The sequence below is a fragment of the Phalacrocorax aristotelis genome, chromosome 1 (genome assembly GCF_949628215.1).
Source record: "Phalacrocorax aristotelis chromosome 1, bGulAri2.1, whole genome shotgun sequence".
Taxonomy (NCBI): domain Eukaryota; kingdom Metazoa; phylum Chordata; class Aves; order Suliformes; family Phalacrocoracidae; genus Phalacrocorax; species Phalacrocorax aristotelis.
The window spans coordinates 104,288,464-104,311,453 of NC_134276.1; the positions used below are offsets into that span (position 1 = coordinate 104,288,464).

At 43.0% G+C, this 22,990-nt stretch overlaps 1 long non-coding RNA gene across 2 annotated transcripts; it reads left to right on the top strand.

The window, feature by feature from the left end:
- The first annotated feature begins 18,124 nt into the window (after positions 1-18,124).
- LOC142060855 (uncharacterized) lies at positions 18,125-22,734 on the top strand. Of its 2 annotated transcripts, XR_012661950.1 has the most exons (3): positions 18,161-18,203; positions 20,619-20,828; positions 21,359-22,734. It is a non-coding gene; the product is annotated as an uncharacterized LOC142060855 (long non-coding RNA). The 2 variants fall into 2 exon arrangements; XR_012661951.1 differs by lacking the exon at positions 20,619-20,828 and having other exon boundaries at positions 18,125-18,203.
- Positions 22,735-22,990: the final 256 nt, after the last annotated feature.

Consider the following 22,990-nt stretch of genomic DNA (forward strand, 5'->3'; position numbering starts at 1 on the left):
ACCCTATCAGTCTGACCTATTCCCCCAGCCAAGATTTTCTTCGTCAGCCTATATATATATATATATATGTAGATATATATTTAAATATATATATATAAAATCAGGAGGACAGCACTACTTTGGTGGCCTGTGACTCTCACACTAACTGGCCTCCTTTTAAGAAGCTACAGAAAGGATTAAAATGAGACTATGAAGGAATTCAAGCGACACTGACTCCCAGTGCTTGCTCCTGCCTCAGGACAGCAGTGACCACTGCCCCATGGGGACCATTTTCCAGGCTCCTGGGGTGTCTCCATGCCCCCGTGGCGTTGCCCTTGAGCACAGCTCAGACCGCCTACAGACCTGAGGGGAGATTAAGACCACCATGTCTCCCACCTTGATTCAACAGAATATTTTATATTTCAGCTAGCTAAATCTGTAGCTAAGGAAAATGCTTAGAGATACATTTAAATCCCACTGGTATTTAAAGATTCAGCCAAGTGCTGTCCTGATTCAGAGCTGTGACCTTTTTCACCCTTCTCCAAATGTGTTTAGGTCACCACCTATGCTGCTCGTATGTGACTTGGACAGGTCCCAGCTCCACACATCCATGCATGTGCAGTCCACTGTGTCTGCTATATTCACAGCCATTCTACTCTTAATATTTTCTGTATGTAGATGTGTCTAAAGCAAAATCAAATCCTTTTCTAAAGCACCTTCCCTCCTGCAAACCAAGCTGTGTCACTCGAAATATTTTTCTTGGCTTCAGAAACTACTTGTAAATTCACTCCATGACTGAGAAAGCTACTTTGTCTTGTGGGAGGAGGGACAAGCACAGGGCAATCTTACATATCAATGTAGTAGCAGATATGATTACTGTGACCTTTTCACCATATCCCAACAAATATTATTTTCCTGCCTTTTTTCCTGCATGGCAGCACACGGTAGCAGAGAAGCCTGATTAGAGATTACCCATTAGGAAAGCCAATGTCCTCATTAGAACTCTACCTTGGCAGCAGCAGGCATGCATCCTCATTGATTATAAAAGAGAAATACAATATTGATGGATGCTGTTGAATGGCTTTAATGTGTTTCATTCCAGAAATGGCCTTGTTTTAGAATAGGTGATCTTTCCACACAGCTACTCACCATGTACGTCTGTGGGCTCAGTAAGGATTGTTTAACATCCCCTAACTTTCTTGAGAAAGTGGGAAGACAGGCTCAGTGAAAAAGAAGGAATATTGGCAACATACCAGTGACTGTTTAAGCTGTGTGCTCAAGGCCCAGCCCAACAGAATGACTGATAAGCTACTGCAGAACAAATGATGATCAGCTTACTACCTTTTGGGGCCTTTGTCAGAGGACTGTATCTTGCAGGTCTGCTGTGAACCTGTAATCCTGTGGGGCATTTATTGACTGCTGAGCTTGTCCCTTAATTACTCTCTGTCAAGCTTGCAGGAGTCAGGATTTCTCAGTGATCAGAACTGCCTCTATTTAGAGATACATCACTTACAGCTGTTACAATTTTATTTTAGCTCCATCAATTGATAAAGATGCATACATTTGTGCCTGCTGATGAATTCTGACTCAAGCCACACTCCTGTTTGCCTCTTGACACCTCCCCAAAATGCAAACTCTGTTGTCATTAGCACAACATCATACAGCTATCAGTGTTAAGACATGAAGTTCTCCCTTGCATTTCTAGTTTTCGATAGCAGTCGCATAGCCCAGGAGGTGAGACCCACACTTGGGCAAACCATTTATGGTGCATGTGTGTGTTTATGGCCCAGACCCATGTGCAGGCTCATAGCCAGTGGCAAGGAGCAGCCCCCCACAAGCTGAGGTCTTGGGGGAGGCCAGATTTCCAGCCTGACTCTGAATAATATGAAAACCACAGATATCCTCAGTAAGGACTGAATATCCTTAGCCCTCCCCTTGGCTCTTGGAGGAGGAGGAAGTGTTCCCTGGGTAAGAGAGGGTCTGTCAGTACCGCCCATGGCTGCATGGGTCCCTGTGGCAGCCATGCACGGCTCGGAGCATGTGGGCAATCCTGCTCAGAGAGGATGGATGAAACTTACTACGTTGATCATGCTCCTGAGTCATTCAAAGGCTGCTTGCAACAGCACCTTCAGTGCTGCAGAGGCCAATAAATATGTTGCAAAGAGACTACAAAGGGGGAAAAAATCTGGAAACAGGCAGTACAGCCAGATGTTTCCTATCACAGCTGAGAGCACCGACACCAGCCCAGCAGGAGCACACACGTGCTAGCCACCCAATGCTGTGGTTATCCTAACAAATCACAATTACAGGAACACCTGAACCAGATAACGCTGCACCCATCTGCTCTGAAATGCATAAAAGCATGCAGCAGCCCATAATATTTCTCAGCTCCCCAGCGGTTTCGGATAAGGTGCTGTTTGGAAGTTGCTAGGATTTTTGCTTCAGGTAGACCTGCTTTGCATGATGCGGTACGCATCTTTAGCCAAGGCTTTCAAAAGCAAATGGGAGCTTGGATTTTCCAGGAGCTGGACTCCCACAAAGCCTGGAGTAGCCCCTCCCTTAGTGCAGCTCAGGACAGAGGTCCTCCAAGGGGATGGCACTCAGAAACCTTACCCCCTTTGGGGAAATGCAATGAGCAAACTGGTTTTATACGAACTGCAGCTGAAAAGTAAGAGGCTGCTGGTGTCCTTTCTGGTTCCCTCATCCTCAGACCCCTGAGGGGCAATGCATTTGCACCCAGGCAAGTGGATATAGATCTTAGACCAGATATAAGGAAAAATGTTTTACTCTGAAGGTGGTGAAACACTGGCACAGGTTGCCCAGAGAGGTGGTAGGTGTCCCATACCTGGAAACGTTCAATGTCAGGTTGGACAAGGCTGATCCATTTGAGGATTTCACTGCTCACTGCAGAGGGGTTGAACTAGATGACCTCTAAAGGTCACTTCCAACCTAAACCATTCTATGATTCTAAGTGTGGCCAGCTGCCAAGCTCCCCCTTCCCTTGCTGGATTGCTGTGCTGTTGGGATCTGGGGAAAGCCGTATGTCTGCAATCCACTTTTCCTTCCCCAGGCAATCCCCCAAGTTCTTCCTTCCTAGAAGGGAGGACAGGGCTGGCCTTGCCCACAGGACTCCCCCAGTCTACAACCTGCTTCAGTGCACAGTGTGTATCCCCTTGTCCCTCACCAAAAGGGACATCTTGCAGGACCTTTTGTTGCTAGAGGTGCATGTTGTGCCACCTTGGGTGTCCTACTGAGCAGACCATCAAAAAGTAGGTGTCCCCCTTGGGAAAGGTCCGAGTCCCATCTGTCCCCAGGACTCTGGGGAAGGGTTGAGTCCGTGGACATGGGGGAAGCACTGCTGGGAATCTCTGGGGAGGACTCACTCCTTGCTTTGCCTCTCTGCCAATGAGGGCAGCTGTGCCTCTTTCCATGCAGGCTTGTGTATCCTCAGGGTACAACCTGGACTGATGGAAGGGGGGCAAAATTCAACAGAGAGGGACAAGGGTAGGTTTGATTGTGGTAGTTTTCTGTATTTTAGACCCACATGGTGCCAGAAGCTGAAGGTACACAACACCTGGGCAGCCAAATGTGTTGGGGGAGGCTGCTGTGGCAGTTCTGCATCTGTAGCACCTTCACTCACAAGTGCACTTGAGCATCTGTTACAGAAATGGGGATTTTGTTATTAATAGACCCAGAACACTTACAGCAGGGAGAACTCTTCACTCTGAAAACTGCAAGGGTTACAGGCATGGTTAAAGTGCTAAAAGCTAGGATACTACTGAGCTTTGCAGAGGGATAAGGTAGGGAACACTTACAAGGTTACTGGGTCCACCCTATCCCCAGCTTCTAAATAAGCTCCAGCCCAGTGAGTCATCATTCAGAGTAGTAATTGGTTCAAATAACCCAATTACTCATCAGTTGACCCATTTTATCTCCTCTGGGTTCTGCCCACAGCTGACATCAGACTCTGCTAGTTATAAAATATATAGTAAAGGAGACATTCTAAGAGGCCTAGATTTTTTTTTTCTTCTCCCCCAGCATTGGGTTTTCTACAAAACAGTAGTATGCAAAGCTGCCATGTCTGGGTTGGTTTTTTTTTGTGGTCTCAGTGCTTAGTTTTCTCCTGAAAAACACACTCCTGCAGCAAAAGTATTCCATGGTTTCTGAAAATTGTGCGAAAATCCCACCCTGCTGCAAAAGTGTTAAGATATTTTTCCAGTGATTTCTAAGGACGACCTAAGAGCAAATACAGATTTCCATCCTACAGCTGCCTACCAGCTCTTCCTGGAAACGACAACACTAAAGAAATATTCTGATCTCAAAAACTGGTGAGGCAGGACCAGATGAGAGCACTGTGGATGATGCTTTAACCATGTGAAGGCATGTAGCTAACTAGCACATCTAGGTGGAGAAAAGCAGCAACAGTGGAAGATTTTCAGTTAATTATCCACAGATCGTGTTGAAACTTCTCCCCACAGGCTTTTACTCATGCACACAGCACCATGCTGCTGAAAACACTGGCTAGATAAACGGCTCTGAGTGATGTCCAGAGTGCTTTAGTCACACCACATGAACCCTTAACTCTTCCTGCCTGTGGAGGGGAAAAGATGTCTTGCTTTCAGTGGGAGTGAGCCACAGAAGGATCACTTTTGCACTAACTAGCAAAAGTCTCTGTTTGCTAAATCAAGTATGAGCTGTGTTGTTTAAAGAATTTAGAAGACCAAAGATCCAGTTAGGTCATAGCAGAATACTCAAAAGCAGTTGCTTAAATCAAGGTGGTTGTGGGGTTTTTTACACCCAAATGACACCTCTGAGTGTGATTTAACTTAATTCTAATTACTGACCTATCATATCTCTGGAAAGGGAGAAATGTGAGAAATCACATTTAATGCTACCTGTTAAATGTATCCCTAATACATCCTTTATGAAGTATTTTTCCTCTTCTGCATTCCCTGTTTTCTTTTTTTAATGACCTTTATTCTGTAGAAAAGGGAACTTAGTATAAACACAGGTATCCCAAAAGCTTTCAGTTCAGGTTTCTACAAGATATTAATATTTCCCTTTCATTTAGTAGTTACCACCTTTTTGGGTTTTATGCACGTGTGCTTAGAGCAGTGGAGTGCTGAACTCTCACCTGGCGCTTGGGAAGAGATGCAGAAATGTTTGCAAAAATATTTATAGTATGTTTTCTAAAGCTCCTGCTTGTCATCTCCAAGCAAAAACCAAGTACCATGTCTGTACTGAATTAAACTAGTCAACTAATTTAACGGTGCCTATTAAAGCATGTATTGTATTTCAACAATTATTTTTTAAATGACAGCTTTTGCAAGTGCCACTACAGGAGACTACTGCTACCTTTAACAACTAGTGGTCAATTTCCAGCAGGCAACTCAGAAAACTGTGGGAACCCTTTGATCTTTACAGCTACGTCCTTCCTTAAAAGCTCTTGTCCCATACATAATGAAATGATAAAGCCAAAGAGAGGGACTCTTGCTCCTTGTTGTAGCAGCACTGAATGAATCCCCTTTTCTTCAAAGTAAACAGCATCTTTTGAGAAGGTAAAGCCTTAAATGTCCAGAGAAAGAAAAATGGGTTGCCTAATAAGCAAACAGATAGAAATACTGCTACCAGAGTTACCTTAAACTTCAATCACCCTTCTGCAGGTCAGCACGTTTACAGTTTCCTTAATGCTAGACTAGTAGTTTTTCAGGGACTACCAGCTCTAAATGAAAATGGCGGCTTTACATCTGAAAGAATGATGTTTTTAGCAGTTATTCTCTCTAATCACAAGGTTTCCTAACTGCTAATCTAGCGTTTTGCTATCCAACAGGGATTTACTCCCCCCCCGCCATTTCATTCAATCAGATTGTATGTCAGATTAATGTCCTGCTCAGAAGGCAGAGGCTGGGTATCAGTCCCCCTGTGCCAGGGCAGAGGGATGGGGAGAACATCTACATCCTGCAAATCCTTCCAGGGGCTTTCATGCTCAGAGGTGTGGAGTAGGCTGCCATTTATTTTTAGCAAATATTGTGCGCACTCATGAGTCTGCATCTCCACCAGAACAACAAAATTAAGTAGTTCTACTTCTTCTGAGAGGAAAGAGAAAGCACCAGGATCAAGTTTCACATGCCTTTGAAGGATGCTTCTCTTGTCAAAAAGATGTCACCACACTACAATCCCCAGAAATGACAGCTTTCTTTACAGACACACTTGTTTTCTGCTTCCCCCACTTCCCTTTCAAAATAAATAGAAAATGACTTATTTTAAAAAAGGTAAAACGCAGGTTCATGATAGATTAAATAATCTTTCTGTGGTGATTAAATCAGTCTGAGTAGCTCTGAGGCTTGAGAAAAGCTTTTCCAGCATGCTATCACTGTCCCTATGTTTCCCAAGTTATTAGCTACCTTTCTTCATAGAAAAATGTTACCCCAGTCAGAGACTGAGCCCTGCAAGGTGATCTTTGTTATCCACTAGACATCTAAGTTATCTACTCATTTCAGTGCATATCTGAAGCTCAATAACTGCAATCCATTTAGAAGGCCCTCAGATAGTCCAGTGATATGAAGTCAGATATAAACCTTTATCTGACTGTTTTATTAAAGACAGCAAACTTGTCCAACTATTGATGGCTAAGTTATCTTTTCCAGTTTCTGTTCTTAGCATGTAAAGTACCCACACCTTCACAGACCTGCACAGCTGTACACAGACCTGTATCGTCTGTACACCCCAGAGCTGGCACACTGGTATTTTAAGGGTCAAGACTTGCTCACCTATAAAGAAAAGTGAACTGGAAGACAGTTCGTGACAGCAGTACTTAGTGACAGCTCGCATTATCAAAATAAAATTGTTTTAAATCAATTCCTAACTAGCATGACCTTTGACACTTAATTATCTAAGGGCTAAATTCAGTAAATATATGTCCTTTTGTTCTGTATTCCTTCCATTGATTTTTAAGGACATATAGTGCTAAGTAAAATACATTCAACAAGAGGAACACATTAGTTATTTATGTTGCTTTCAGCTTTGTCTCTGCAGGTAGTTACCAGCACATCACCAATATATCTACCTCACATGCAAGATCTTTTTTTTTAACTAAAAGCTGGAAAAAGATGCCCACAGTGCTCTACCTCTGTAGTAACTGCCATAGTCAAAACAAATATTCATAACAGTAGTTTAGGGTACTTCCCTACCACAGAGTAAGAGGTAGTGAGGCTGGAGGGGCTTTTGCTCTTGGGCTTTTCTGTGGAGGTATGGACCCACCAAGGCAAGCTTACAATGTTCAGTGGGAACCCTGGACAAGGATGCTTATGCCACTGGAAAACATACTAGTACCACAACTGGAGGCAATTCCTGATCTGATCTATCTATCTAAGGTGTGCTGCATTCTGCAGAGGCACCAGCTTAATTCGTTTCTTTCTGCATTTGACTCTATCTTGCAGGCTAGACACACGCTCAGTACCAATTTCTATTGAGGCTTAAGCAACTTTAATTACTTGAAATTCATCCATAGGGTTTAAATGTAGTAGATTTCAGGCAGGTGGATAGTTAAGTCTGATAAGTGAAATATAAGTTGTTTCTATGTTGTGCAGACTGTCTGGAGGGGACATATTCAGCTGTTCTATGAAAAAGTTTGAAGATGAAGTAGCTCATAACAGATCCAAAATTTTGTATAATGACAGTGGTGGCTGTAAGAAAGATGGTAATCTTACACCAAGAAATTAATTTTTAAGTTCTTCAGCACTATCCTAGCGAGATGACAGGCATTAATGAACCATTTTTTTATGCTACAGTGGCACAGCAGGCAAAAAGCTTATGGACAAATTATTTTTAGTTATTGAAGAACCAACTCAGTCATACACCTAATGGTTTATATGTCTAACACAGTACTGTCTGCATCACCTTTACAATCCCAAGGAACTAGTTCATTGGAAATGTATCACACTGAACGTATTTGTCAAAACAGACATTCAGTACTGTAGTATCAATTTACCATTTCCATAAATACTTTGAATGGTGGGAGACAATACACTTATTTGCGAAGTATCCCAACTTTAGAGTTTCCACAAACACACTGGAGGGCGGGATGATGAGGCAAAGTGATCTTGCCAGAATGGAAAGCTCCTCTGACACAGGTAGGATGCAATTCAGGAAGGACAAGTGTAAAGCACCACCCTAGTGTATGAATAACCAGCTGCCTAAGCATGAGACCGAGAGGCAATGAGTATGCAGCAGTCCTTCAGAAAGGGATCAAGGGATTATAAATGACTGCTTATACTGCTGTGTGAGAAAGCAAACATGCCAGGCTGGATATATGGCAGTGCACGTGCAAGGAACATGCTGACGTCTCTCTAACTAGCATGCTCTGCTTTGGCAAGAGTCCAGCTGGAGTACTATGCCCAGATCTGGGTGCTGCACTTTGAGATTAAAGGGTGTGGAAGTTAGAGAGCAGCGACAACATTCAGAGGTCCAAAAGCACTGCATGTGTGGGCAGATGAAAGAACTGAGGTTATTTAGTCCAGCAATGGCTATGGGGAAACAGGATGATTTTCAAATATTAAAAAATGTTCCTCCAGAGAGGAAATATTATTCCTTGTCTGCAGAACAGGCGCAAGAATGAACAGATTCAGACTTTAGCAAGAAGAAGGACATTAATGACACAGAGGCACTGAAGCAGGTTGCCTAGAGAGGATGTAAAAGGCCTGAAGCTGAACAGGCCAGACCGCTCTTAAGATTGCCTTGGTCAATGTGAACCTGCCTTGGGGAAGACAAATTGGTCTCTAAACACACCTTTCTCATAATAAAGATTTTCTGAGTTGGCAGAACTGCCTAGCATACAACTAAAACAAACTTTCTGTCTGTCCCATGGTGGCCTGGAACAGACGGCACGCAGCCTCACGGGAGCATCGCTACGCCCAGCAGCCTCCCGGGCTTCTATTTTTGCTAATGTCTGCCACTCCAAAATGCTGTTATAGGAGTGAAGTGATCCCCTCTGGAAGGCATGTACATCAAACACCATCACCTGAATATCCCCAGCTAGGCACTGTGCCTCCCAGCACCAGAGGGCCTGAGGGAAGGGCTTGGCTCAGGACCACCAGCCGTGGCCCCACCACGTGTCCCTCCCCAGGGCTCTACAGAGGGGAACGGGGCCCGATCCAAAGGCAGAGCAAACCAGGGAGAGGGAAAGTGCTCGTAACACAACCAGCCAGAGCTGAGCCAGAACGTGCTCTATTTATTTAGTTGTATGCAGTAGTGTAATGCTTGTAGTGTGCTGTAAATTCCCACAATCAACAGGAAGAGATGATCAGTATCTCAAGTGCTAGAAAGCATGGATAACATACCTCAGCAAATACTTTGATCCTGACTACTTATATCATAGAGTAATGGGCTGAAATAAAAGTGTTTCCTGCTGATGACCAAGTAATGACCATAAATTAGAGGTAAGAAGTGGCAAGTCTAAAGCACAGCAGAGGTTCAGAGTGCAGCAGTGGGGCACAAGGGTGGCAGGAAAAATGAAGGGAATTTTCCTCAACGTGATCAGAAGTAAGCTTGCCCTTGAGAAGTGGAGGCACAAAGTGCTGGGCAGAGCTGCAAAGGGAAGGAAGATATGAGCATGGCTGAGCAGAAAATGTCAGAAAAAAGGGAATGAGCATGTCAAGGGGGTGACACGATGCACTGCAATTGCACCAGAAAGTAATGCATGTTCCCAATATATATGTGAGCTACAAGCACACTCCAAGGTCTGTTTTCTCCCTCAGAAAAATTCAGTAATGGGAAAATAAGTGGGATGAGGTCCTTGGATAAAGATGGCTTAACACTTGGCTTCTCACCCAACCTTCATCCCGCTCCTCTGTGGCTGCCAGTGGCCAGGTTTCCCTTTACATGTCTCCCCAGCCCTGGGCTGAAACTGTTTTCTCTCTGATTCGTGGAGTGGCTCGCTGCTTTGGCCCTGCCTTGGGAGAGCATCTGCAGGATGGTGTGACTGGGGGCAGGATCTCCAGAGCCCCCCATGAAGACCCCACCAGCAGGCCTGGTCCCAGAGCCAGGAGAGAGTGCCATGCCAGTGGAAAAGCCCTGGAGCAGTGACCTAGGCTGCCTAAAAGATGCAGGGAAAGAGGTAAATTACCGACAACAAAGCTACAGTCCTGAACAAGGATCTACAGCGAAAGACAAAAACATTTAAAAGGAGGGTGGGTGAGATATAACTTCCACAGGAGAAACAATAGGGGAGAAAATAAAGGAAGGAAGGGGTTGAGTGGGAAGAGAGAATCCTACGCCTGCATGTGAGGGGAACAGGCTATGAAGAAAAGTGATTCTGAGCAAAAAGGAAGCAGCCTAGACAAAGCTGATGTGGTGGGAAAACAAAGGAGAAGTGAGCTGACACACCAGAATGAGAAAAAGAAGGAAAGGGAGGCAATTCACAAAACCCCTAACCTCAGTTGAAATGAGAGGAGAGGTGGTCTTGCTAAGAGCTCAAGGGTTATATTTTGACAGAACCAGAGAACCCACACAACTCCTTACATGCCATTCTCCATCCTAAAAAAAAATGGGGAAAAATCCAGGGTTATGGTAATTAGACAAATATTTTATTTTTCAAGGTTTTACCCAATGTATTCTCTAAACCAGTGTCAAGGATCTGCAAAGAGGCTGATTTTACACAGCAAGGAACTATTGGCTAGAGCTATGAAGAGTACAGTTATGCTAATAAGATCAAATATGACTTTTCAGTATAACCCACATTTCTGAGCTGCTTTATTTCAGAGCTTTGCCCAGTCTAAATCAGCCAAGGCAAGTGTATGAAGTGACTTTCCATGAAAAATATTATCTACATTTAGCTGAGGTTAACAATTTCCCCAAAGTTTACATGAGAATCTGCATGCCATTTACAATTGATTAACTATTATTTGGCAGACTATTTGTGCAATGAATTGCTGACATTTCGAAAAGAGCTATTTGATGATTTAACATAGACTTAAAATGTGACCTTTGATTTATATGAAATGCATATAGAGTGGGTAAAATGAGGTGTTGAACTTACTGCATAAGGCTTGTCTGATAGCTATGCATCCTTTCTGTTTCTGCTTCCCTCAGCTCTGAAGTTCTCAGCAGGAAGAGTTTGGTGGATTTTTCAGGTACATATTTGAGCATCATCTATTCTGCAGTGCTATTTCAAAATGTTATTAAACGATCATGCTGATCTAAAGCCAAAGCAGCAGCAAGATGTGTCTGCCATTCTTGTTATCAACAGATGATCAATGTTTATTCAACTTAGCCAGAATGTTGTTTGGTTGTTGGGTTTTTTTTTAAATAAATGACTGGACGTCTACATTTATTAAAGAGATCCATTGCCTCTGTAGGTAGCAACTTACCATGATAGTTAATGTCAAATATTTTTCATTTGCAACTAGAAAAAGAGACGTGAGGGTTTCTGAGGTTAGCTTTAGCACCTGAGATGAAAAAGCAGGTGGGGACAATCCATCCTGAAGTGCCTGCCAGACTGACTCCCAGCTATACCATCTGAAGAAGTATTGTAACACATAGCTGTACTAGAAAGGAAAGAAACTTTTGTTTTGTATGCATACAAGAATCTGCATTTGTTTTTCTACATGTTTGACTTCATGCTTATTGATCCAAGCTTGTTATCCTTGCTTTGGTGATTCCATGTACTTCCAGATGATCCCAAGCAGAAATACAGATTTTCTATCTATGGGGCATTTCTGCATGGTAAGACTCTCTCTCTCTGCTGTGCAGGAGCTCAATTTTCTACTCTTGGTGAAACATCTGTCCAAGTTTCCTCATACAACTGCTGTACACCTGCTTTTATTCTGCTGCTTTTTCCTTTGTTGTGATCTTTAATAAAAATAGGAGATTAATGTATCAACAGCAACATGGTAGTTAAAGGTTGCATGGGGATTTTCCCTTCAAATATGACCTTTCCAGTGTTATTGAAAAAAAGAGGATAATAATGGGACATACATATATGCAGGATATTTTCTGCTCTTTCTAGACTTATTGCAATGCTATATAGGGAGGCCAGAAAATTGAACTGGAAGGAGTCTTGAGAGGTCACTTAGTTTCCCTGGACCAAAGCAGAGCTGCAGATATCTAGGTATTCCTGACAGATGTTGATCTTTAATTCCTCCAGTCAAAAAGAATCCTAAATGTTTCAGGGTGGTCCCCTTTTTGGGGGAGAATTATTGTGGTTTCTTAAGGTTTTTGCTTAGGATATAAAGACAAGAAAGAAATTGTGACTTTTTGTTGCTGTTGATTAGATCGATAGCAGATGAAGGAGAAGAAATAGGGTGCCTGGGTCAGAAATCCAGTCCCACAAACTAAGAAAGGTCCACAGGAACAGAGGAAGATAACATCAACCTCAATCTCCTTATGAAAAGCAATATATGGCAGCAACTATCTCCACTTTCCCAAAGAAAGCATTTCAGCCTTAATTTGGATTGCAAAACATATTGCATCTTCAAGGCCAGACAGTTTTTGAACTGTTACAAGCCAAGAATTCCTCACCTTTACTCAAATGCTGCCCACCCCATCGCTAACTCCATGTTCCAAACTGATCTTTCAGATCTTCGCTATAGAGCAACTGAGGAAATCAAACAAGTCTGAAATGCTATCATGCAGAAACGAAAGTGGAGGTTTCAAAGAAGTTTCTTCCACTAATATAAACAGGTGAGACAAAGTTTGATTTCACAGCTCAACAAATGACCCACAAAGGAACCTAAAATAACCAATGGGGCACTGTGGATTTCTACAGTTACATAAAATTCTCAGAGGTAATAATTATTGATAAGCATGCAATTTCCCATAGACTCTCAGAGGCTGAAAAACTGGTGTACAAATTTCATGGAAGAGGGATTCCTCCTGAGATGTTCTGTCATACTTTGGCTAGATAAGAAAGACCGTGACTGATAACAGCCTCTTAGAACTGTCACACTTTGAACTTGTAGACTGCTCCAGCTTAGGTAGAAGTATGAATTGACAACTTTTTATTAAGATAGGAATGTCATAAAAAAAACCACTTTCTCAAAGAGAATTAAAAGGCGGTTGTCACTCATATCAGGTTTTCAAGCACTTATAATTTACTACATAGAATCATTATGGCTGGAAAAGACATCTAGAACCATCAAGTCCAACTGTCAGCCCAACACCCCCATGGCTCCTAAGCCATGTCCCTAAGTGTCACGTCTATATGTCTTTTGAACACCTCCAGGGATGGTGACTCCACCACCTCTCTGGGCATCCTGTGCCAATGCCTGACCACTCTTTCAGTGAAGAAATTTTTTGTAATATCCAATCTAAATCTCCCCTGATGCAGCTTGAGGCCATTTCCTCTCGTTCTATTGCTAGTAATTTGGGAGAAGAGACCAACATCCACCTCGCTACAACCTCCTTTCAGGTAGTTGTAGAGAGCGATAAGGTCTCCCCTCAGCCTCCTCTTCTCCAGGCTAAACAAACCCAGCTCCCTCAGCCACTCCTCATAAGACTTGTGCTCTAGAGCCTTCACCAACTTTGTTGCCCTTCTCTGGACACGCTCCAGCACCTCGATGTCCTCCTTGTAATGAGGGGCCCAAAACTGAACATGGTATTTGAGGTGCGGCCTCACCAGTGCCGAGTACAGGCGCACCATCACTGCCCTGCTCCTGCTGGCCACACTATTCCTGATACAAGCCAGGGTGCTGTTGGCCTTCTTGGCCACCTGGGCACACTGCTGGCTCATGTTCAGACGGCTGTCAGCCAGCACCCCCAGGTCCTTCTCCACCAGGCAGCTCTCCAGCCACATCATTTAAACTGAACTGCCCAGTCTTAATAGTAGTATAAGACAAAGGCTTCAGCTGAAGTCAGGTCACATTATGCTAAGCACTGCTCATGAGTAAAATATAGAACCAAAGTAAGCAGATGACACTTCCCATCCACTTAAAATAGAAACTGCAAGTTAAAGCAGAGAGAAATCTATTACCACTAATTTACACAGAGTAACCCATTTCAGAGGTGTTAAGCAATTTGACCAAGGTCACATAAGACATCTGTGGCAGAGCCAAGAAACAAAGTTAAGAATAGGAACGTCTCATAGGAATTTCCAAATCATTTGTCTTCTCATTTAAATCCTTGAAGGACAAAAGCATAACTAACATGCTCAAAGATAACAGATACTCGCTAAGGTCTGTATTGCATAGGCTTTATATCATACAGGCAGGCATGCTTCTGCTGCATCCATCAATGAAGTCTTCTACTTTAGATTGATGCTTTTTTAAATAATTAGATGAGTAGCACACGTCTGAAAAAAGTGTATTGTCACTCTTACTGACACTAAGCAGTACTCTCTTCTTCAGAGTGATGGAGTACATGAATCTCTCCTGAAGAGCATCATACTGGTTAGCAAACCTCCATACTTATAATTATAAAGTACCTGTTCTGCAAGACAGACTATATATACAAAACCTGAGCGAGGGTGCTCGCAGAGTGATGTGCCTGATACGTGAATCCACTTCCCCTGCCAAGAAGGAAGGTGATCAATGGCAGCATGCATGCATGCATGCGTGCACACAGTATGAAGACGTGTGTTGTCCCCCCCCAGCCAGGTGCTGCAGTCACAACAGCGCAGGGCTTTCCTCTGCGGCAGGGGCAGCCTGAGGCTCCTGCCTGTCAGGGTCAGCTCTGCCACAGAGAGTGACTAGGGGAGGCTACTGACACTTGAACAGAGTAGCTAGTTTGAGGGAGAAATTTCATGTGTGCTTTATGTAATATAATTGTTATTTCACCTACTAATAAAAGAACAGCCCCCAGAAGAAAAGTGAGTTATGATCAAAAGTGCATGATCTATGCTGGAACATGACAATGAGTCAACTGTGAGATACATGGTCAGTATGTACATACACGGCTCTCAACACACGTGTGCTTCTCTTTCACCCCCTACTCCTACTGTTGTAGCAACATTAGCTTAGCTCTTAAAAGCAACTTTCTTGATTAAACATTTTTCCAGCTGTTAAAAAATTTTTTTCAAAGAAATTTCATTTTAAAATGTTCTTTCTTTCTTCCAGGCTTCTCCCATGTGCCAACACCTTTTCTGAGGACAGAGAATTTTTTAAGAGATGCAGGTATGAAAGAGGTAGGCAGGGAAGAGAACCTTTCTAAAAACTGCAGAAAATGTGTAGCCGACGTTCCTCTTGCTGTAGCTGAAAGGTATGACAGAGGTGAAGGGAAAGACAAGGGTAGGCAGAAAATAGAAGAAAAAGAAATCCAAGCATGTTTTTAAAAAATAAACTAAATAACTATGAAACTCAGTCGTTTCCTGTAAGACAAAAGAATCTGGTTCCTTTAGAGGCAGCTCTACCCCTGTGATCTCAGAAAATATGACAGCTAAGCGCAGTCAATCCTTAGCCCCTCTGTGCTCTACAAGTGATAACTCCTTCCTCCTCCTCGTCCTTCTCTTTCCTTAGCTGCCTTTCCTGGTACTAAAATCCTCCCTGACTCCTTAGTTTTGTACCTCCACTCTCAAACAGCCTAACCATCAACAGGGGGAGTTAAACTCAGAGCAATTGTTCCCAGTTTGTATTTCACTTTGAAACTGGCTGTTTTAATTTCAGCAAAGGACAGTGTGTGTGTCAGAAAACATTTTTACTTTTCCCAGCTGTAACTGTTTGTTTAATAAAATACATTATCTCTGTTCCCAAGCCCCACCTGTCTAAAGTTCTTAGCTCGTGATAGCCAGAACAACACTAACTCTCCTCCCTTCCTCCCAAAATACTAACAGGGAGTCCTTTATGTTAAAATTGATTCACCGTTTAGGGGATGTCTCCTGTCCATGGGTACAAAGATGCTGGGAAAAGACAGATTTGATCATGTTACTCAACGGCTAAAGCTCTGCTTCAAATATTAGAAGGTAGTGTCTCTCTTTAAGACCCATCCTTCAACATTATTCATATGACACTCCTCACCCTATCATGTGAATCCCTGTAGTGGCTCTCTCCCTGCTTTCCTGTGTAAAGCCTCATCATCAAAAATGCACTCTGGGTTCAAATAATTTTTTTCTCTAACTTTGGTAAAGGTAAGGAAAGGAATTTCAAAAAGTAAAGACATTTAGACACCTTCCAAATTATTTTTTGCTTTGTTTTTAAGGTGATTTAAGAAAGGCGGCTGCATTGACTTTTGTAAAGGGGCACAAAATATTTTGCCTCATACATACGGAAAGGCAGAGGCAATGTAAAATTTTACATGGCAAAGGTGATGTAAAATGCCTTTGCCCAGCCTCAAAGCCCCGTGCAGAAAAATTGATTTTGCCGTCCAGCGAAGAGGACAACATTTTGCCAGTGGAAAAATTCAGTGTTCCTGGCTCTGGCTTGAGCACAGACTCTGCCTACCAAAGGTTACAGAACAGCCCAGAAGTCCTGGAGAGAGGGTGCCGCCTGCTGCTTAAGCTTACTTTGCAAACTGTACTTTTTCCCAGAAAAACTCCCTTTCACTGCTGCTTGTCCCTCAACTCTGACATGCAAAGCAGTGGCTTTTGTGCTGCTCCCTGTGGGTGGCAGAGCCCAGGTTCACACTACCTGGATCCATGCCTGGGCAAGCTCTAATCAACCATATTTTTAGAAACAGGAAGATGCCAGCTGACAATCTTAACATTTGATGTGACATTTTTGTGGAGATCTCGGGACTACAGAAAGTCAATTACTTCCCTTAAACTGTTTTTCCTCCATGTTTTCAGCATCCCTCCTCTTCCCCATCTTCCTTGTGGTTTTATGTCTGTGAAAAATAGCATGGATAGGAGTAGCACTTCATCTTATAAAAGGCAGAGAGTTCTTTTTGTGAGAAAATTGCACATATGGTATATGACCAGTCTAAAGATTCATCAGCTCCTGCTCTGCTGGTAGCTAACAAAAGAAAAATCTTAGTAAAAGTATCAGAACTGGTAGGGAGCTCCGGATCTGGCCTTGGGAGAAGCCATTCTAAAATCATGGGGAAAAATGAGTTTTAACATGCTTGTTAAGATTTGGTATCTTAAGAAGCTGTGTCTTAGAGGGAGAAAAATGCATCAAAAACCACAGTGGAAATGAGAGAGCAGGACAGCTTCTGAAAGTCACATACAGAGCTGCCAAATTAAATGTCATACCAATATATGTTACTTGGGGAAATTACTACACATTGCCCTACTATTCTGGTGTTAAGAAAAGCACCCAGAGGTGATACTGACGACAAAGCTTCCAGCAGCACCTGCTGCTCCCGAGCCCCGGGGGCAGCAGTGGCAGAAGGAGGGCTCTGCTGGTGCCAGAACCAGCCAGCAGCTTACACACCTCCCACCTGTCACCCTCACTCCAGGATGAGAACAGGGATACCCCCAGGACACCCCCGGAGGGGCACATCAGGATTTCCCACTCCTGAAACGCATGTGGACATCCAGGGCGATGGGCACATCGCCAAACCAGCGCGCCCAGGAGAGGCCGGTATTGCCACGCTGCCACAGAGCTGGATTGTGCCCCATGTTGGTTGGTGGGGTTTGCACACACACTGATAGAAAAACACAGCCTGACACTGGAGAGGGAGTTCTTGAATGAAGACACATCATGCACACACGTACGCTGGCCATGAGCATGCCTATGCCTATGCATGCTCATGGTTCAAAAATCTTAATGACTAAAGCTGATACTTCGTTTCTCTGAACTGAGCTTTTCCATGCAATAACAAAAATGGTGGTGCAGGAAAAACAATTCTTCCGGGCCTGAGGTAGTTTGCTTCAACAGAAATAAGCAGTGGAAAACATAGTGTATCTCCCAATGGGGAACCCTTGTGTATTGTATGCCAGTGTACGTGTATGCCTTGCCCTTCTACCTTTCACACAGTTTTAGGTTCATGATATTTCTCAGCAGCTATTAGAAGTGTAATGTGAGACATGCTAAACTTTCCATAAACAATAAAAATAAATGTGTGTACAGGTAATAGCTCGTACACCGTTGCATATATACTGTTATATATACACAATATACTGTTACAAGATAAGTCACAAATATACTTTTCCTCTCCAGGTTCAAAACATGCAATTGCCACTATGTAAACAGACCAAACCAACCAACCAAACAAACAAAAAAGCAGCAAAGAAAAAGGATATTGTATAAAGCACATGATAGGTTTGTTTTCAACAGCAGGCTCTACCACATGCTTTCCCAGTGACAATGGGCAAATTACTTCTTCCTGTGACATCTGACAGCAATGATCTGATTTTGGTAAGCTCCGTGCTTTCCTCCATTTAAATTTTATGTTTTTAAGAAAAGGAATTTCTCCCCCATGGTGATTGTCTATGGCTTCTGGTGATAAAATGGGGACTGGAAGCCTTCTACCCCAAAAAAAGGACATAATTATCCAATCTCAGCATAGGGTCCAAGTAAGACAGTGCAGGCAATAATCTTCCAGATTTTAGCCCACAGCTAGGCAAACAGTGATATGTTTAACTAAAATACAAAATATCCACAAAATATAGCGGTCATTTAGGAATATAGAAGCTGTTCTAGACTGTAATTCAGTATAGCACAGGGAGGTCCCTGAGCCACCTCCCAGGCAGCCTGGCCCCATAGCACCACACACCACTGTGACAGCTACGGGTTGCTGCATTGTGGCCATTCAGCAAGGTAGAAATGCCCTCAGCAATTTTTTGAGACAGAGAATGAGTCTGGATAAGCATTACAGCACAATTAGAGATGTCTTGTTCAGACAAATTGATTTTGGTGCATGTATTCCTCAGCTCTTCAGTCCTGCCAAGTCAAGTGAGATGATAGAAAAAAAACCAACAGTGAAACAGATTGCAAGCTTATAAACAGCTATAGCCATTGCCTTCATTCCTAAAGAGGAAGAAACCCTCCCTTGAAAATTCAGTTTCTTAAGAAGTTAGCAAAAAAAGAGCATTGCAAAGCCCTGTACTGAAAGACGCTTCATCCATGACTTGTCCTAACTACCAACCCCGCCAATACAGTGCAGGGTCTGATATGTTTCCAGCTCCAGCCCTGGCCCTGCACTGCTTTTGGGTGCACACCTGATGTGGAGGGCAACCTGCTGCCAGGCTCAGGCAGAGACCTCCCCAGCCCAGCGCCTCTGCAGTGCCACATCCCCGTTGGAGCTGGCTCCTCTCCACGGGTGCTCACGCCAGGGCTGACCCTAACTGCCCGGTGGGGCAGAAATGCACTGCTGTTATTGTGTGTAACCTGATGTAGTTTTGGATTTACACTGACAAAATGCACTGTGTCTGGAGGTGCTTTTCTGGCAAGGACTGTACTTTCAGCCTCACTGTCAGCTGTCTTTGGGGCCCAAAGGAGGCAGGATTAGCACATGTGATCGGACAAGATTGCCAGCAGCACTTGGGTCAGCCTGAAAAGGAAAGTCAATTCATTTACTGTAGGGGAAAACGTAGTGCAGTGTCCTAGACCATTATTAATCCCATTCTGTCTTTGCTGAGGTTTTCAACTTTTCCCTCTGTCTCTCACTTTTTTTTCTTCCCTTTAAGCATTAATAGCTTTATTCTAGGCACTGGACTCAGCTGTACCCCCAGGATTTGTGTCCCAGGACTCCACAATTTAGGGAGGGGAGGAAATGGTAAACCTAGTCCATTCTACTCCTCCTGACCAAGAAAAGGCAGATATTAGGATATCTTGTACCCCAAATATCTATTAACTACCCACTTCATTCCACACATGCAAAGTGAAACCAGGCATTTCTTACATGAAATTAAATCAAGATGACTTTGAAGAAATTATTACAAAACATTTAAGGTCCAGCTTTAAAAATGCTCCAATGGCACTTTTGGGAAATTAAATTCTTTGTTATTGCATATACCTTGGAGGAACTGAAGAGAGGCATCAGAAATCAAAGTGATCACTCTGCATCTGTGTTCCTTGTATTTTGCTGGTCATGAACTTATTTTGCTTATGTTTTTCAGAAGCTTAAGAATAAAGGAAAAAACCGAAAATAAAAAGCTGAGAAATGCAGATGCGATCTGAATTTCTAGGGAACTAAATCTCTGGATAAAATATTATAAGAAATTCACATAAGCTTCTTTTCCCATCACATATGGTTTCAGTTTGGGATTAATGTTTCACTTTCAATGTGAACCACATATTTCTTTCAATATAATAATTAAAATATTAAGAGAAGTAATCAGAAAAATAGATTTTAAGACAGTTTTTCTTATTCAAAATGTAGTAGTAGTAGTTAAAAGAACCTGAATATTCCCAGTTAAAGGACTTTACACTACAGCATATTACTGACATTTATCTAGCTATAAACAAACACCCACTGAAGAGCAGCACGTTATGGTTAATTAAACAACAACAGTCGGGTGGGGGTGGGAGGAGGAAATAATAGTCATTTAGTTTAACTGGAAAAATGTGAAGAGACTTCTAATGCAGCTACAAATTCAGGGAGACAAAAATACAAGCCTCTAAAGTTAGTGCTCTAAGTACTACAAATAGCAAACAACGTCAGCAACCCAGGGCACAGCCTCAGCTAATTGATCAGTCATCTTTCATTAGTAGTATCAGACAGACATTTATAGCGTCTGTAATTTTAAGAGAAGATAAAATTAATATATCTAACCAATATTGGTCTGTCCACTGAAGCTCTTACATTTCTTTTTCTTCCGAATGCTGCAGGGTGGGCTTCCTTGTCCATCATCTCTTTTCTGCCCAAAGAGGGAGATGCAGCCCTACAACAGAGTTGCCAGTAGGCAGGGAGGGGAGTGCTCAGCATCATCCAGGGATGTGTGATTTAAGTTCACATTCAAACTCATTCCCCGATATGGAGACGGCCGCTGCCCAGGACTCCTGCTCAACTTTCAGCTCTCCTGCCACGCAGTCAGCAAGGTCTCATTTCTGAGGGGGCTCAGCACCCATTCGTGGATGGGCTGTGGTCTGGAGCCCCTGCACTGATGGGGTACAGGGGTGGCATAAACCTGTGGTCCGCGTGCAATTGGCCAGATGCCTTTGTCACTGGGCTTCCTGCAGGGCCCCCTTCCCAGCGGGATTTGAGGTGGCACCACCAGACTGCTTGGCAAGCCCCAGGGTAAAGGAGCACTGAGGCTCATAGCTCTCTTTCAGCTTTGGATGGGTATGATGTGGAAGGGTGAAAGCAGTCAGAAACACAAATATTTGTGGGATGGAAAAAACCACTCCTACCTTGCATTTCTTCTGAGCTCATCTCTGCCCTTCTTTTTAAATAACACATTAAAGATACATTATATAGCGATTGAATAACAACTCTTCATTCCTAAATTAATCAAGTATAATTTATCAGCCTTTTATAGACTAATAAATAGGGACAAAAGGTGAATGTAGACCACTACTGAAAAGTCAGCCCAGGTTGCCCTGACCTGAACTATGTTTATCCATTGTAGGACAATTGTACCTGAGACAAGATGCCTTAGCAGTCACCTCATCCCTTTTTTTGACCTTGCCTCGAAATCAGGAAGCCAGGGAGAAGAGCAGCATTGCAGACGGGAAGGCAGAGACTGACACCTTGTGCCCATGGCGCCTGGCCAGCTCTGCACCCACCGCTGGCAGGCAGAGGAATGGCCTCCACTGCCATCTCTGGAGCTCAGCAAAACTCTCAGAGCATCGTGAATAATTTGGGTGGCATGGAAACCTGGGAGAACTCTGGTCCTACTTCCCACCCAAAGCAAGGCCACCTCTGGGATATCACCAGGCTGCTCAGGGCTTTGCTCGACTGGGTGTTGGAACACCCTCCAAGGAGGAAGGTTGCACTCTTGAGTTGGGCTGGGGTGCTGCTGGGCACTGGACTTAAAGAGGTTTTCAGCACAGATGCCCAGTGAATCAGGCCAAGCTTTAAAGATGAAAAATGTCAAATGGGAACCAGGGATGGTAGCTCTGGGTGACAAGGGGCCTAGATTGTAACCCTATGCTAGCCAAAAGCTCCCCGCATGAGAGCGAGAGTTACAGGTTTTGGGTACCCCAGATGCTCCCTCTAGAAAAGATGAATAGTCACTCTGAAGTGACCATTTAAACTTCACTGCTTCAGAGATTAATATCTGTAACAAGTTCTTAGATTTAACAAAGAAAAGTGCCACAAATGAGATGCAAGATTTTTCTCCTGTGATAATCAAGGAAAAATATTGCATCTGAGCTTTTCTATCTTTAGAGTACCCAGTTAAACTGTAGCCAGCATGCATTTCATTTGTAGTTTTATGGAAAATGTATATTTCAGCACTTTTTCCAAAACTCATTAGCTCAATCAATTTTAATCCATTTTCTATCTTCCCCCAGGGTGAACAGAGAAGGAAAGCATAGATAAAGGGAAGAAATGTAAGCAATATTTGCAGATGACATCTTCCAGCAGTAGCACTTCTAGCATCTGATAACCTCCCACTGACAGTCTTTCTTGTGGTAAAGGCTGTAACAAACCGTTGCTGGGCAGAAGTGTCAAGCGGATCACAAAACTCATAGCAAACATACACCTCAAAATGCTCCAGGATTTATTGCAAGTGTATATTTCTCCTTTGTATTGCCATATTTTGGACTCCCTAGATCTTTCATAAACAAAAATTAAATGGAGTCATATGTGTTAGACAAAATATATGCTTTTATGTGTAACTTCTTCAATTATTCTTTTGCTATCAATGTACCAGAAAGAGTAATTACATACTCAATTACTAAAAGGGTCTATCCAGGCTCAAATGCTCAGCACTGTGCTGCCAGTAAAGGATGAGAACTTTAGACTCCTCTTCCCAAAGGCATAATAAATAACAGAAAGCTGCTTTGTCCTACATCATTTTCTCTTAAGAAAAATAAAACATTTTTATGCTTTGTTGCTGCTAGTGAAGCTGTGCCACTGCTTGTACAGGAAAGAGCAATATTCAATAACTAGGACTTTAATTCGTGCTAGTATTTTTTTGATCTATGGTACATGATGTACCTCTAATAATAAAGTAGCAAGCAAGTGCAATGTGGTGGGTGCTGTATTCAGAATACAAATGAACTGGTAGTCTTTTGAAAAAGGGTAAATAAGAGAC